The sequence below is a fragment of the Callorhinus ursinus genome, unplaced genomic scaffold (assembly GCF_003265705.2).
Source record: "Callorhinus ursinus isolate GAN/ISIS: 27379988/994484 unplaced genomic scaffold, GSC_fseal_2.0 scaffold379, whole genome shotgun sequence".
Taxonomy (NCBI): domain Eukaryota; kingdom Metazoa; phylum Chordata; class Mammalia; order Carnivora; family Otariidae; genus Callorhinus; species Callorhinus ursinus.
In genome coordinates this window covers 15,049-31,040 of record NW_027397434.1, presented here as the reverse complement: position 1 = coordinate 31,040, position 15,992 = coordinate 15,049, and the positions used below count along the sequence as shown (strand labels likewise).

The window sequence follows — 15,992 nt, the reverse complement described above, 5'->3', positions numbered from 1 at the left end:
TTGGTCACCTGGGGGCACAGCTATCTTTCCCTAAGATAAACCATATTAATTCCCGAGAAGATCGGTGAGAGAAATCCAGCAGAATTCTAGAAAAAAGGGAGGACAATTTTAAAATAAGAGGTTGAGAATGCATCTCACTGGCAAGGGAAGAAGAATAAAGTCCTTTGAATCCCTACATAAACCCTGGATTCTGAAGTCTGAGAAGAAAGTACTGCCAAGGTCTCCACATTTCTCCCAGATAGAGGACCTGGAGCCACGTGACTGTTGATTGCAGACCTTGGAAAGGCTGGGAGGGAGCTGAAAGTCAAAATGAAGGGCCATCCAATAAGGGGAAATACATTCTTCCTCCATTGAAATATGTTCTGTGAGGGGAAAAGCCAGCACCTGGCCAGGGTGGGGGATTTTGGAGCCCGGGGGTTCTAGGCGATGGTCCCCGGTGCTTTTGTTTGCCCTCTGGGCAAGAATTCTGGCTGCCACAGAGCGCATCCCCAGGCATCTCGTTCCCAAATTAAAAGTCAACAGGGGAAACTCGGTCAGACACCCCTCTTCTCCCGGGCCCCTCCCGGTTCCCCCGCCCCATGTCCACTGGGGAGGCTGCCTGGTGTGGAGGCGGCGGCCGAGGCCGAGGCAAACTGTGGGTGACCGCGCCTGCAGGGGACTTTGCCATTCGTCCACTGGAACCTGGGGAGGAAGAACCAGAAGCACCCCATCCCCTCCCTCTCCACCATTTCGGATACCCCGCAGGGACTCGTTTTTGGGTTCCCACTGACTTCCAAGAAGGACGCGTGCCCCGCTCTGACCCCATCGCGGGTGGCCACCTGTCTTTGCCGCGGTGACCCCTCTCCCATGACCCTGCGGTGCCTCGAGCCCTCCGGGAATGGCGCGGAAGGGACGCAGAGCCAATGGGGGACTGCGGGATCCGCGGAGGAGTTGTCCCCGGAGGCGGCACGTTTGGCGAAGGCCCTTCGGGAGCTCAGTCAAACAGGTTGGTACTGGGGAAGTATGACTGTCAATGAAGCCAAGGAGAAATTAAAAGAGGCACCAGAAGGTGCTTTCTTGATTAGAGATAGCTCGCATTCAGACTACCTACTAACAATATCTGTTAAGACATCAGCTGGACCAACTAATCTGCAAATCGAATACCAAGATGGGAAATTCAGATTGGACTCTATCATATGTGTCAAGTCCAAGTTTAAACAATTTGACAGTGTGGTTCATCTGATCGACTACTATGTTCAGATGTGCAAGGATAAGCGGACGGGCCCAGAAGCCCCCTGGAACGGCACCGTTCACCTTTACCTGACCAAACCGCTCTACACATCAGCGCCACCTCTGCAGCATCTCTGTAGACTCACCATTAACAAATGTACCGGTACCATCTGGGGACTGCCTTTACCAACAAGACTAAAAGATTACTTGGAAGAATATAAATTCCAGGTATAAGTGTTTCTCTTTTTCTAACCATGCCTCGTATAGAGTCTCTCCGAATGCAGCTATGTCAAAGAGAACCAAAACCTGAGTGACTGCTCTGGATAACTACTTGGGATTCTAAAAACAGCTGAAGTCAATCTAATTTAAACCTGTGCCGAGGTAGCTAGCTATTTAAAGTTCCCCCAAATATTTTCACCTGAGAGTGATGCTTACCTTCCTAAGGCTGACCAAGACCAGTTAATCCTCTTAAGTTAAAAACAAAATGTCCCAAGGAAAGGCTGAAAGGAACATTTTATCAGAATGCCTTTGCCTTTCTGAGGTTCCTCCTTATTAGGTCAAAGGTCCACGCCATGGTAGTAGGGAGAGAACTGGATGCAGGAGTACAGAAGGAGTGGAGGAACCCAACTGACACCGGGCTTAGCCTCCATTTTAGATGCCTGGTGGTCAGAGTCCCCTCTAGGCCATTTTCTCTTTTTACATTCTTGATGTACCTAGGAGTTTTGTTAAACAGATAAGCTTGTGAGTATTTATCCTTCATTTACGCAATTAACCAAATCAACCAAAAAGGTGACCATGAAATCCTGTATATGACTTTTTACTACACATATGAACTCTCTCATGTGAATGAGAACTGTAGTAACCCGTTTTAAGGGAGCCTCATCTCAGAACTATTTCAAACTGGTGCACACGGAAGAGACTGTCTTTTCCTTTAAGGCTAAAGACAAAAATGTCATGCTCTACAGGTGCAACTCAATCCCTGTTAATAAAACCATGTAGATAAAGACATTTGATCCTTTCAAGTAGCTGTGTCCCAACCTGTTGCCATTGACTTTTTGGAAATGGCTGTAGAAATTAACAAGTTGTCCTTAAATTGTCTAACCTGGACATCAGCAGTTGTCTCCCTTCTACCATGTAGAATACTTTGACTTAAATCTCTTCCAGATACAGGGGGATACCTGCCTGTTTTTTCAAGTGTTTATTTACTGCTGTTACTATTTGACTAGAATGTATTAAATAAAAAAAAAAAACTTGACTTTTACAAGTTGCACTTACTACTTTGAATTGTAGAGAACGGAAACATTCATAGTAATAGACAGTTGCCATAAAAACTCATGTCACGTGAAATCAGCCAAATATTCAGCAACTGGTAGAACATGACTTACCCTTCTCTAATGTTATGGGCCGCATTAGCCCTTTGCGTTTTGGAAAGCATGGTTTCGACAGGACAAGTATTGTCCAGTGGCCTGGTCTTTTACACATTGAATAGGCATCACACTAATGCCCTGGGTGCTTCCAAAAACATGGTTTAGAAACTTACAAAGATTGTACACATCCTGGTCTTTTATGGGTTGAGTAGGCATAATTCAAAATAAAAACTAAAAGTTAAAAAAAAAAAAGAAATATGCTCTGTAATTCAGCCCAACACTCATTTGGAGATATGATTAATGTTGGGCAAGAGGACAAGACAAATCACAGCAAACCGATTCAGCAGAAATCGTATCAGGGCTGGTTCTTGACCTCACCAGGGGAGAGAAGAACCAATCATGGAGGCTTGTAGCTGCCAGTAAATTAAATGCACCCTCCCCCCCAACACAGCCCTCTACTTGGCATGAACCATTGTTCATCTGCACACAATAACAGAAGAACAGAACCTAAACAATACTCAGTGTCTTACAAAATGAAACCATTAGTGGAACTGCATATGTTCCTCATCCTTTCCCTCCTGAAATGAATGAAAAATTCCTTTGCCAGAGCCAATTAGGATCTTCTACCCCCTGTGCAAGAAGGCTACTTAATTGGAGGTGACAACATAATGCTAAAAAGATGTTTAGAAATAAAATCAAGCTGTAATCATTTGGCTGAATGAGACTCCCTGGCTTTGGCAGCCTCCTATCTTTGCTGAAAATCCTCCTTTCCACAAAGGTTATGTCTCTGTTTACTATTTCTTATGGTGCGTGTGGTGTGGCTGGCTGGTAGCGGTGGTGGAGGGTCATGGACAGGAAGCTCGATCCACAACTTGGGTGTGCCAGAAGTGTTTTATGTCTTCAGTACCTTTCGATCAACTTAATTTTATCTCCAATTGGCTGCTTGGAATACAAGTGTCATTTGTATGGCACTCTCCTAGTGGAGCTTTTTCTAGAAAATGAGTCTCTGCCTCTGGGGTTCCAGGTTGGAGCAATGACAGCTGAGAGCGGAGACACCCCCTGCCAGCTCCCGTGGACCCTTCAGATCTCAAGCTCTCTTGCTACCTCTGAGCTAGGTTTGAGGTGGGATCCACATCCGTGGGGCATCACGTGACCACTGTCTCTGAGTTCGGAGCACAGTTTGGAGCATCCCTGCCCGCCCTGTAGCCTCTACCCCACACACCCAGATGTTCCTTTTTCTAATCTGAGAGAAACTCTGCCTCCACATTTCCCTCAAGAGCTCACTTCTCTCTTCAAACTCTATATTCACTAATCCAGGTTGGGAAAAAGGTATCTGGCAAGCATTTCCTTTCCTGACCCCCTTCCTGCACCCTATCCCCTGATGCTGAAGGAATCAACAGGATCCGTTGCATGAACTCTACATTTCAGTGAAGTGGGGACTGTGGCATCTCTGTTCTCTCAACTCTCGTTGTGTCTTCCTGGCTAGCTCTTAAAGAATCAATAGGGAGAATCAATACATGTGCATCTAATGATGTGATCTGGTGTCTCTTAATTAACGTCTTTGGGGTTGGCATCGCCATCCACATTCTTGTCAAAAGTGGAAGTTAATATCCAAGACTGTGGGTTTGAGATGATCCCCGAAGGACCTTGGTTGTAGAATTAGCAGGACCCCGGAGTATTCGGGTTATGAGACATCTTTAACAAGTGAGCACATCCCAGAGAGTCATCAGTTTACTTATTCAACCTAGTCTCGAAGCAGCTGGAAATTTCAATGACTATGAAAAATTCTTTCAAATGAAGCAGAATTAGATAAAGATATGCCTGGGCATACAATTTCGATGAGAGTAATGAAGCCATCCTGTGGAGATGAGGGTAACATGGCTGCCCCACTAGCAGCAGACAGTGGGTTTAATTATCTTCCCAGTAAAAAGAATGGATTCGCACTAATCTGGGTTTCTCTTTTACTTCTGGTTTCTAAAATCCACTGTAGGTTCCAGTTCTGGATAAGATGGAATAACACTGCACCTGTATCTTCCACTGTGTCTCATTAGAAAGCCTGGACAGAATGCAGGGGCAGCTACTGGAGGACCCTCAGAAGAAAATAGTGCTGGGTAGATTGGGGAAGAAGACCAGGATTTAAAGGACCTCCAGTGGTGGTGAGTTTGCCATTTTCCCTCCAGCGTCACACTTGAATCGGAAGTAGGTGGAAACTCACACGTCAGCTGTGGGGCACAGGCAGAGAACGCTCAGGGGAAGCTGCTAGCTTCGGCTCCAAGTCGAAAAATGCGACTCCTAATCCCCACAAAGCACAGCAGTGCCCTGGGCTTCCTTTTCTTTCTTCTTTCTTGTTTTCCTCATTCTCTCATATCCTGGCCCTTGGACAATCCCATCGGTGGTGTCTGGTGAAGGGGCCAACAGGAGCCCAAACTCAGAGAGGGGAGCTTCCTTCTATGTTCAGTGGAACTATGACCTTCCAAAGGGCACCGACCCCGGGGACTTTCCTCTCCCTGTCCTCCCTCCACGTGGGCCCACATGCAGTCCTGAAGGCAGTGGGGGCCAGAAGACTGCAGCAACCGGAGCCTTAAGCTTTGGCCAGAGGACCCTAAAGGGGGGCCTCAGAGAAGTGGAATGCCTCAAACATTTCAGGTGGAAACCATACCAAGCACACTTTCTAACAACAGTAGAATTCAATGAGTCATTGAGGACAAGAGAAAATTTGCGAAACTCACAGAGACATGGACTCAAAAACACACATAGGGCAAAAGAAGAAATCACACAGAATCAGAAAGTATTTTTCCATGAATGACGAGAAAATGCAACATACCAGGACTTAAAGAATGCAGTCGAAGAGTGCTTAAGGGAAAGTTATAGTAGTAAATAAACAAAGAAAGAGGAGGAATTGGTTCAAACCAATCCAGCCATTCCACCTTAACCAACAAGAAAAAGAAAGGCAAGCAAAACCCAAATCAAGTAGAAGAGAGGGAACATAAAGAATAAAGATAAAATATGATAAAGTACAGAATAGGAAATCAATATAGAATATAAATGGGGAATAAATGGGTTCTTGAAAAATCAACAAAACTGACAAACCTTGCACACTGCCCAAGAGGAAACCAAACGAAACGAAATGAAACAAAACACCAGAAGAGTCAAATTACTAAAATCAAGACTGAAAGAGAAGGTGTGCTTAGTGACTTCATAAAAATGAAAAAAAAAAAAAAGATTATAAGGGAATTCTGTGAACTATTATAGAGAGAGCCAAGATAAAGATGAGAGAGACAAATTCCCAGAAATTCATGAACCACCAAAACCATCTCAGGAAAAAATAGAAAATCTGAATAGATCTATAGCAAGTAAAGTGATTGAGTGAGCAATTAAACTTCCCATGAAGAAAAGCCCGCAACCCAAATGGTTTCACTGCTCAATTCTGTCAAACACTGCAAGAAGAGTTAACACTAATGCCTAACAAACTCTTCCAAAACACGAGAGTTAGAACATTTACTAATGAATTCTATGAGGCCAGAATTACCCTGATACTGAAACGAGACACAGATAGCTCAAAATCAAAAATACTCCAACACTACACATCAATATCCCTTATGGATAGAGATGAAAAATCCTTAACAAAATCTTAGTAAATGAAGCCCAGCAACATAGGAAAAACATATTTTATGACCAACTGGGATGGAAAGTGAGGTTGGTTTAATATGTGAAAACAGATCAATATAATAAAAACTTTAAGAGAATGAAGGACATACACCATATGATCATCTCAATGGACACAGGAAAAGCACTTGACAAAAATCCAATCCTCTTTCCTAATACAAACACTCACCAAACTAGGCATAGAAGGGAACTTCCTAACCCAATACAGCATCGATGAAAAACCTGTACTTAACGACAGTTAGTGGTGAAACATGGAAGGATCTTCCACTAGGATAAGTAAAAACACCATTATGCCTGCTATTACCACTTTTGCCCCATGTTGTACTGGAAGCTTCAGCCAGGGTAGTTAAAGAACAAAAAGACATGAAAACATCCAGGTTTGAAAGGTAGAAGTAAAGACATCTCTATTTGCAGAGATATGATTTGGTATTTAGAAAATTCCAAAAAAATGCACTTAAGAAAACCCCATTCGGACACATGACGAGGTTAACCAAGGTTTCAGGGTGAAAGATCCACACACAGAAATCACCTGTATTTCTCTACAGTATTAATGCATAATCCTAAAATAAAATAAAGAAAACCAATTCCTTTTATAATAGCATCAGAAGAGTAAAATAATTAGGAGTACATTTAATAAATGAAGTTCAAAACACATACACCTTACTATGAAACATTGTTGACAAAAAAAAAGATCAAAAGATCTAAAGAAATGGAAAGACATCCCATATGCATGGATTAGAAGACTCATCTTGTTATGATGGCAATGCTTCCCAGGTTGTCTACGTAGTCAAGAAATCTCTATCAAAATCCCAGCTCCCTTTTTTTTTTTATTCCCAGAAATTGACATACTCATCCTACAATGCACATGGACATTAAAGGGACCCAGAATAGCAAAACACTCATGAAACAGAAGAAAAAAAAATGAGTACTAACAATTTCTCATTTGGAAAGTTTACAACAGAGCTACAGTAATCAAGATAATGTTCTACGGGCATAAAGACTGACAGTTGGATCAAGGGAATGGAATTCAGAGTCCAGAAGTAAACCTAATATTTATGGTCGATTGATTTAGAAAAGACTGCCACAACAAATAAGGTGGAAACAAGAGTCTTTTCAGGAAATGAGGCTGGAACAAGTAAACAGCCACATGCAAAGGAACAAAGTGGACCCCTTCCTCACATGATCCACAGGTATTGAATCAAAGGGATTATAAACCCATGTGTGAGAGCTAAGACCACAACTAGAAAAAAACACAGGAGCAAATCTTCGTGACCTGGGATTACCCAACAGGTCTGTAGATATGACGCTAAAAGCACAAGCAAGAAAAAAAGATAAATCTGACTTCGTCAAAATTAAAAACTTTGGAGCTTTAAATAAAAACAGCAAGAAAGGGACAAGACAACCCACAGACTGGGACACAATGTTGGCAGATGTATATCTGATATGGAACATAAGACCTCTTACAACTCAGTAATAACTGATTTTTAAAAAATAACCGAATTTGAAAAATGTGGGCAAAGGATCCCAGCAGATATTTCTCTGAAGAAGATATGGAAATGGCCAAAAAGCAGAGAAAAAGATGCCTAACGTCACAACCCTTAGGGAATCGGGAATCAGAATCACCATGAGCAACCACGCCCCACCCTCCAAGATGGCTGCGGGCACCAAGACAGAGGACACAGAGAGTTGGCAAAGACGGGGAGAAATCGGAACCTTTGTGCAGCGCTGGCTGAAACGTGGGATGGATCAGCCACTTTGGAAAGCCCTTTGGCAGTTCCTCAAAACGCTACACACAGAGGTATCATCTAGCCTGGAAGTTCTGCTCCTGGGTTTCTACCCAACAGAAATGAAAACACAGAACTGTGTACATAAATGTGCATGGCCGCGTTACTGGTCATCCCTCCAAAGTGGAAGTAAGCCAAGTGTCCATCTACTGATGAATTGGTAGTCTGTGCTCTATCCATGCAGTGGAATCCAACAATAACACAGCACAAATTTCAGAAACATGTTACCGTGTGGATGAACATGGAAAATACATGCAATGAAAGAAGCAGTCACAAAATACCACCTATTGTACGATGCTCTCTGTCTCAAGTGCCCAGAAGGCTGATATATAGAGAGAAGGCAAATGAGTGTTTGCCTGGGGCAGGAGGGTGCATGTGAATGGGAGGAGAGGGGGTGGGTAAAATATATAAAATAAAATATACTAAAATAGCATATACTGAATATACTAAAAACCAATGAATTGTAAACTTTAACTGGTGAATTGTATGGCATATGAATTCTCTCTCTCTCCATATGCCTACGTATATATTTAAAGATTCAGCACACAATTCTGAATGATTCTCAGGACCACTTTATCATTGACATCAGAGTCTGTGAGCATTCAAATATCACTGAGAAGCTCTAGTTGGCCAGGCACCGAAACAAATTCCAGATGCGCTAAAGAGTTGACGGGAACCATGGAACCATGACAATTTGGAAGACAGTCCGGGTCCTCATTGGGCGCCTGGACAGGAAGCAGAGACGCCACAGAGCGAGACGTTTGACCACACCATTTTAGCAAAGGAAACTCAGAGACAGATAACAGAACAGGGAAACCATGGGCGCCAAGTTGGGTCGGCTGTGACGTCCCTGGTGTATTCAGAGCTCTCACCTCTCACCACCAGAATGCTAAGACCCCACGAGAAACAGAGCGGTCTACAGTCACAGGCATTTGATGGCACAGTAGGGATGAAAGGCTTGCAGACCGAATGCTAGTGAGATGTATTCTCACCTAACAAATCAGGCAGGATCGAAATGTGGAAGCAGAGAGACCACGAGACCCGCATCCTAGTGCCAGGGCACGATGTGTCAATGAGTTTCAGTTTCTCCAAGCACAAAACGCTCATGTCCTTTGAGCAAGAGTCGGCTTCTGGCATTTTCTCTCAAGGAGAGAATCAGAGAGGTTGTAAGGGATTTGCAACACTGTTCACAGACGGTTTATTTAGGACAGCGAGGCCCTACACCGCACATCCGTGCCACTATCTCCCACCCAGGTGAAACAGGAGGGGGAACCCCAAGGGTGGTTTCCGAAAGTTCCCCGCCACCTGGACACAACCCCGCATCTGGAACCACCTCCCTCACACGTGGGAGGCAGCCCCTGGCCTTGGATTTTTTATGCAGCAGTGAGCCCCACTTGACCACTCCCCCAAACTGCTCCTCTGGAGAAATTCTGGAGCCCCTGCAGCTGAGTCTGTGGGCTACACAGTGTGTCCCCTCAATCTGGAGCCCGACCGAAGTCTTCTGGTCCCCAGCCAGGCTCTGAACATCAGGTTTGTCTGTGCTGGTAGCTCAGGTCGAGGCCGAACAACTTGGCTGCCTCAGTCACTTCCTGGGCCAAGACTCCTCCTTGCTGCCATCAACCCCTTGGGCCAGAGCTTTCTCGGGGTTGACATCAGTTTTCCTCTCCTCTGCCATGACCCTCTTGGCTCTGTAGATGGGCCCGTCTGAGTTGGGAGAGGGAGCGCATTCTGCCTTTAAAACTGGGCCGACACAAGGGCGTAAGCGGAGCTAGAGTCAGTCAGGCACTCTTCACCCTGCCCCACCCCTGGAGGCAGGTGGACAGACAGCTGTCCCTGTGTCCCTGGGCCATGCACCAAGGACCTCTCATTCTTCAGTCTCATGGAATCTTCACTGTGACCTAGGACAGAGCTGCCTGGGCCTGCTGCCTCAGGAAATCAAACCCCAATTCACCAAGCTCCAGGGTGCAGGAGGAGCATGCACCCCACCTCAGGGCAGACCCCCGGCTGCAGTCTCCGTGGCTCCCCCTTCCCAGCCGGGTGCAGCATCAGCTCAGCGCTGCTGGAAAAGACCCGTGCACCATTGTTCACAGCAGCTCTCCTCACAGAACCCGGATGGCCAGGACAAGCCACGTAACCAACAACAGACAGGGAGAAACACAATGTGTATGTGCACACAGTGGAATATTCTCCAGCCGAGAGAAGGAACAAGGTGCTGACGCGGGCTATGTATCTCAAAAACGTGTCTGGTGGAAGAAGCCAGCTCGATATTGTGAGACATTCAGCATCGGCAGATTCAAAATCAGACAGTAACCCCCAGGCTGCAACACTTGGGAAGCAGGACAAGGGGAAGGAGGGACAGCTGGATGGAAAGGGGCTTCTCTCTGGGAAGGGGGTTCTGCCCACGCGGGGGTGATGGCCGTGCCAGAGCATTAGTGTGCCCCGTGCCACACCGTCTGCTTCCAGGTGGGGGGGGCGGCACACTTCACGCTGCGCCGCATTTTGCCCCAATACACGCCAACCGACCAACGCGGCAGAGAGCACGGGGCTGGCCTTCAGGCCCCTGGCGACCTGGCTGACTGACACGGCTCCCTGTGCCTGCCTGCCTCCCCGCTGGCTCCAGTCCTTTCCTCTGAGCATCTGTCCTGGCCCCTGTGACTCAGGCTGTGCCTCCAGTGGCCCAGGTCTGGGGTGCACGCCGCCCATGGGCAGTTCAGGTGCTACAGATGGAAGCTGGCTGGCCGTGCGCCCCCCTCACCCCAGCCCCCGTGGGCACCAACGTGGGCCCAGGTGCCAGATAGGACTGGAGCCCTCACCTTCCAGATGGTGTGAGGCACTTCCCCTCCCTGCCCATGCTCCTGATCAGGCTCAAGGGGCTCCTCTGAAGTGAGTCCCATCTGCCCCAATCGCTGGCTTCCTGGACCCCACCCCACGGCCGGACTAACCCCTGGGGCGACAGACCTACAGAGAAGCCAACACAACCTACACTCCAGGCATCACAGTTCACCAATCCTCACTTGGTGGAAAGGCTGCTTGAGCATTCCAGAAAAATCCTGCCAAGTTAGGCCACCAGTGCTGTCCCTTGTTTTAGAAGAGTAACCTCTTCAAATTTTGAAAGGTCATCTGACACATTTCTGCAGGCAGGCCCAGAGGCTGAACTACCTTTTTTTTTTTTTTAAAAGATTTTATTTATTTATTTGAGAGAGAGAATGAGAGAGAGACAGAGAGCACATGAGTGGGGGGACGGTCAGAGGGAGAAGCAGACTCTCTTCTGAGCAGGGAGCCTGATGCGGGACTTGATCCCAGGACTCCAGGATCATGACCTGAGCTGAAGGCAGTCGCTTAACCAACGGAGCCACCCAGGCACCCCTGAACCACCTTCTGCTGCAAGCCTGGGGCTCTGTGCTCAGAGGGAATTCCTGTTGTTCCTGGCCTGATGCTCGGCCCTCTACCTGCCCCAGCTGACCTGAGCAAGAGCCCCAGTAGAGGAAGGGGAGAGTGGACAGGGCCCTCCAGTCAGGAGCCAAATCTGCTCTCAACACGACATGACCTCTCCGGGAGCCTCCACAGAATGGACAGCCCCGGGAACAAACTCAGGGGCTGCATCTTATCTAAAAGGGGAACAAACAATGATCCACATCGCTTTCTGAGACCTGCGATGGAGCTGTGAGCACGTCAGGCTGACATGGGGGCTGGGCCACTGCTGGGGCCTGCCAAGGACCGTCGGCGACCAAGCACAAACTTCCCGGCAGAGGCCAAGTTCCCCATATGCCTGGATTCCCGTGGAGAAAGCAGCCTCTTTCTGGGAGCACGACCTGGGACACACAAGGAGGGTCCGTGTATGAAATGAACCCTCAGGTCTGAAAGCAAGACTGGACGGGTCTCTCAGGCTGCTGGGTCAGCCCAGTCCTTAGCAGGTCCCGTCTCTCCCAGCAGGGACCTGGAGCCTCCTGGCCTCGCACCATCACCATGCTCCTCAACACGGGCACGCTGCTTGGCCCCTGAGAGCAGCAGGCCAGGCCTCCCAGAGGGCGGGGGCACCCGGAGCTTACCAGCCTTGCCAACGAACAACTCCTCAGGCACGCTGCCGGGCTCGCGCCGATGATGTTGTAGGCTGTCAGGATGACCTCACAGCACCAGTTTCTCAGAGCTATAGGTGGAAGGAGACAGGGGTCAGCTGGCCTGGGAACACCTCATTCTTCCCACTCCTTGAACATTTAGCTTTGCTGGGCCCTTGTAATTCCTACCTTCCCTTCTGTCCTCAGTGAATTCCCTTTTCCCTGACAACCTATCTCAAATGGCTTCTCCTCCGTGGAGCCTCCCCTGATTTCTAGGGACGCAAGACCCCAAAGTCCAGGAGCTCTCCATGGGCCAGCCCCTCTGTGTGTACATCTGGGCTGCCACAGAGACCTGTCCACCACAGTGGCTGTGCCCCCTGGAGGTGAGCCCCATCTCCTCTGGCCCTCCGGGGCAGTTCCCAGCATGCCTTGCACGGACCGAACATGCACAACAGTTCCTCTCCTGGGTGCGCAGGGCGGTGCCTGGGTCAGGACAGGGAAGTGTCTCACCTAGGAGCTCAGCCCGTAAAACCAAAGGGGTTTTGAGCATCTTGGACACAGTGGCTGAGGACACCTCTGACTCCAGCTCCCAGTAGTAGATCCGGTATTCCTGCAAAAGGCTGTTCAGGCTCTTGTCTCTTGGAGACTGCACATAAATCAAGGTCAGCCCGCCCACGGGGTCTTGAGACCTCTGCTTCAAGTTGAATCAGCCAACTGCGCTGGAGGAAGTCACTAATGCAAACAGGGGTTCTTGGTTGTTTTCAGACAAAAAGGCAGGTGCCACATTCATGAAGAGGAGCACAGGGGGCCCCCAGGTAGAGGATCAGACTCCGAGAGCCCAGGTTTACTGGTGATGGTGTGTGGTACGTGGACACTGAGCATCTTATCCCGAATACTTGAAGGACCCCAGGCTAAGGCGGGGACTACAGCCCAGGTAGCAGGTGGGCGAGGACGCTGCCCATTGCCTAGTGAACCCAGAACTCAAAGGGAACTATGCATGTGGGCTGGTTCTGCATCATCTACTGGCTGGCCACACCGGGTCACTGACAGCCACCCAGGTTCACGGCAGCCTCACTGGGGGGTGGGGCAGTGAGTGCTCTGCATGCCAGATCATCCCTATTCTGCCCTGACTCAGACCTGAGCTGGAAGCCCCGTGGTCCCTCCAATGTCAGGTGGCATACAAAGGGCCTAGGTTAGGGTAGGTGCTCATTCGATGTTTTGACACCCTGTGGAACATGAATGGTGGTAGACGGGCCCTGAATCTTAGAATTTAACCCATACCAGGATGCACACAGGGATGCCCAGCTCACATTCTCCCTCCTGTCAATTTCTGTTGGTTAATTAGCGTGGGGAGGGCTGCAGCAGCCAGAGTGCAGGCCAGGGGGCCAGGGGCTCTGGGTCCCGTGTCTCCTCTGAAATACTCAGCAAATAAGGACAAGAACCGCTCAAGCTGTGACCAGATGGACAAAGGGCACGCCCAGGACCCCTGGCTGCAGCAGGGTGGTGAAGCTTGTCCAGAGACAGGGATGTGCGCCGAATTCCCCGTGATGCCTGCACAGCCACTGTCCGTAGGGTGCCGCCAGCATCTTAGGAAACGCTGTCCTGGTCACAGAGTAGAAGCCACAGCTTTCCTGTAGGAAAGCTCCTCTGTTGTGGGTTGAACTGTGTCCTCTAAAAAGATACGTTGGTGTCCTAACCCCTGGTACCTGTGGATGCCAGCTTATATGGACACAGGGTTTTGCACACCTTGCGGTTAAGAGCAAGTCACAGTGCAGTAGGAAGCACCCTGATCCAAGGACTGGTTTCTTTTTTGGAGGACAATTTGGTTTTATTTATCAAAGTTTATAATGCACTTCTCTTTTAACCCAGCAATTACACTTCTAGAAATCTACCTGACATAAATGCATACATAGAGTCCTGGGTCCTACAAATACAAGCTAAAGTTACCGATGCCCCCGAAACCCCAAAACAAAGTATCTAGGGGTCTTTTCAATGACACCTAAAGTCAAGAGGACTACCTTCAAGCTTGAAGGTCACTAACAGCAAAGCTGCTTGCAAATGTAACAGCAAACGTCGGACAGATGAACATGAGCAAGGTATTATAATAGCTAATTCACACGGGGAGCCCAAGTGTTCCACATGATCAGTTGCCGAATATGAAGCAAAGGTATATTTTGAGAAGCAATTTAGGATCCAGCAATCATTTGACAAATACTGGGGCAATAAGAAGATCCAAACGTCCTTAGAAGAGGAGAGAGATTTGGACACACCGCTGGGAGGGCGTCCTGTGAGCACAGAAGCAGAGACTGGAGCCATGTTTGCAATGTTGTGACTTACTAGAAGAATATCTATTTAGCCATTCAGATGAGAAAACATGTTTCTCATATACATGTCTTTGTCCAGAGTGACAAAGGTGCCTCTTGTCATGTTAATGAGGATGTGGGCTGGTCACCAGGACAACCAACCTTGTGATCAGAGGGTTGGAACTTTTGGTCCCACCCATGACTTCTGGGGAGGGGAGAAGGGCTGGAGGTTCAATCAATGGCCAATGGCCAATGCTTTCATCAGTCTAGCCTGTGGAATGAAGCCTCCACAAAAACTCTAGAGGACGGCGTTCGGCCTGCTTGTGTGTGAGTAGAGAGAGAAATGGGCTGCAATGCCTGCAAGGTGGCCAGAACGTGGCAAGGGCTCAGTGCACACCAGCCTCTTTTGCCTTCTATCTTTGGTAGGTTTTGGATCGGCCCTTTGGATTGTTTTTCAAGCACTCTGGGTTCAACCCCTGCCTCACTTAGACCATCTGCTCTAGATGTTGTCCTAGAGTGATCACACGCAGGGACACCGGCTCACACTGTGAACAAGGCCATGGCACCATGCGGACGGTGCTGGCCCTTGGGTGCTTCCCAAGAGGCCACCAGGTGGGTGCCAGGGCACAGAGAGGGGAAGGGCCTTGCCTAAGGTCACACAGCTGCAGAGCCTGGCGCTGGACACTCCCACATGGGAGGTAGGACAGGCCATCTCTCCGAGCGCACCCGTCGGCTCTCCGTGCAGGTGCCTACCTGTCATCCTCTTCCCTGAGACCTCTGGGCCTGGCCCTGACCGCCACACCTGGAGCTGGGGTGGCCTTGGTTAGGGAGCCTGCTGAGGCAGATCCCAGAGCAAGGCTGAAGGGCACGTCAGGGGCTTGCCGAGATGGGAACTCACAGCAGATTGGTGCAGGAAGAGGGGGTCTGGGTGTGTGTGGAGGGTGTTCACATCACTGCTCCACAGCTGCGTCCCCAGCAAATGACTGAATTTGTCTGGGCCCCCACTTCTTCTGTAGAACTGGGGCTCACAGTGCTTTGTTCCCCAGGCTTTGGTGAGGATAAACCAAGACAATGTACAATAAACACCTTGCCAGTGTGTGGAACAGAAACAGCGTCCATGAAGACAGATCTCCCTAGGACTGCTCCACAGGAAACTTTACTGAGCACCTGCTCCGCTGGGCACGTGGTTTTGAACATCAGAGACCCCGTGCCTGGCTTCAGGGAGCTGCCCTCAAACATGAGGACACAGAGCCACCCTGGGCCACTTATACAACCTCTCTGAGCCGAGTCTCCAGCATTAAACCAGGGACATTCTGCCCGTCTGATAAATGTCAGGCTGTGTAGACACGTGACAGTACAGGGCCTGAACCAGAAGCCATGGACCCTGCAAGTTCACGGTTCTGTTTCCTGCCCAGCTCTCCTCCCCGTAGCACCACGACAGTGGACTTGGGGCTCGGGTCTTACCTCTCTTCTCAGTGATGATGACAGGGGCCTCCAGTGGCTCCCCCCAGCCCTGCCTCGTCTTGGCTGGCAGCCTGAACATGTACGCCGACTCCAGGCCAGCTCGGTGCCCGTGAACCGCCTCACCGTGGCACCCACCTCCACCGT

At 48.8% G+C, this 15,992-nt stretch overlaps 1 pseudogene; it reads left to right on the top strand.

Moving 5' to 3' along the window:
* Positions 1-639: 639 nt before the first annotated feature.
* Positions 640-1,555, top strand: LOC112814497 (suppressor of cytokine signaling 2 pseudogene; annotated as a pseudogene).
* The last annotated feature ends 14,437 nt before the right edge of the window (positions 1,556-15,992 follow it).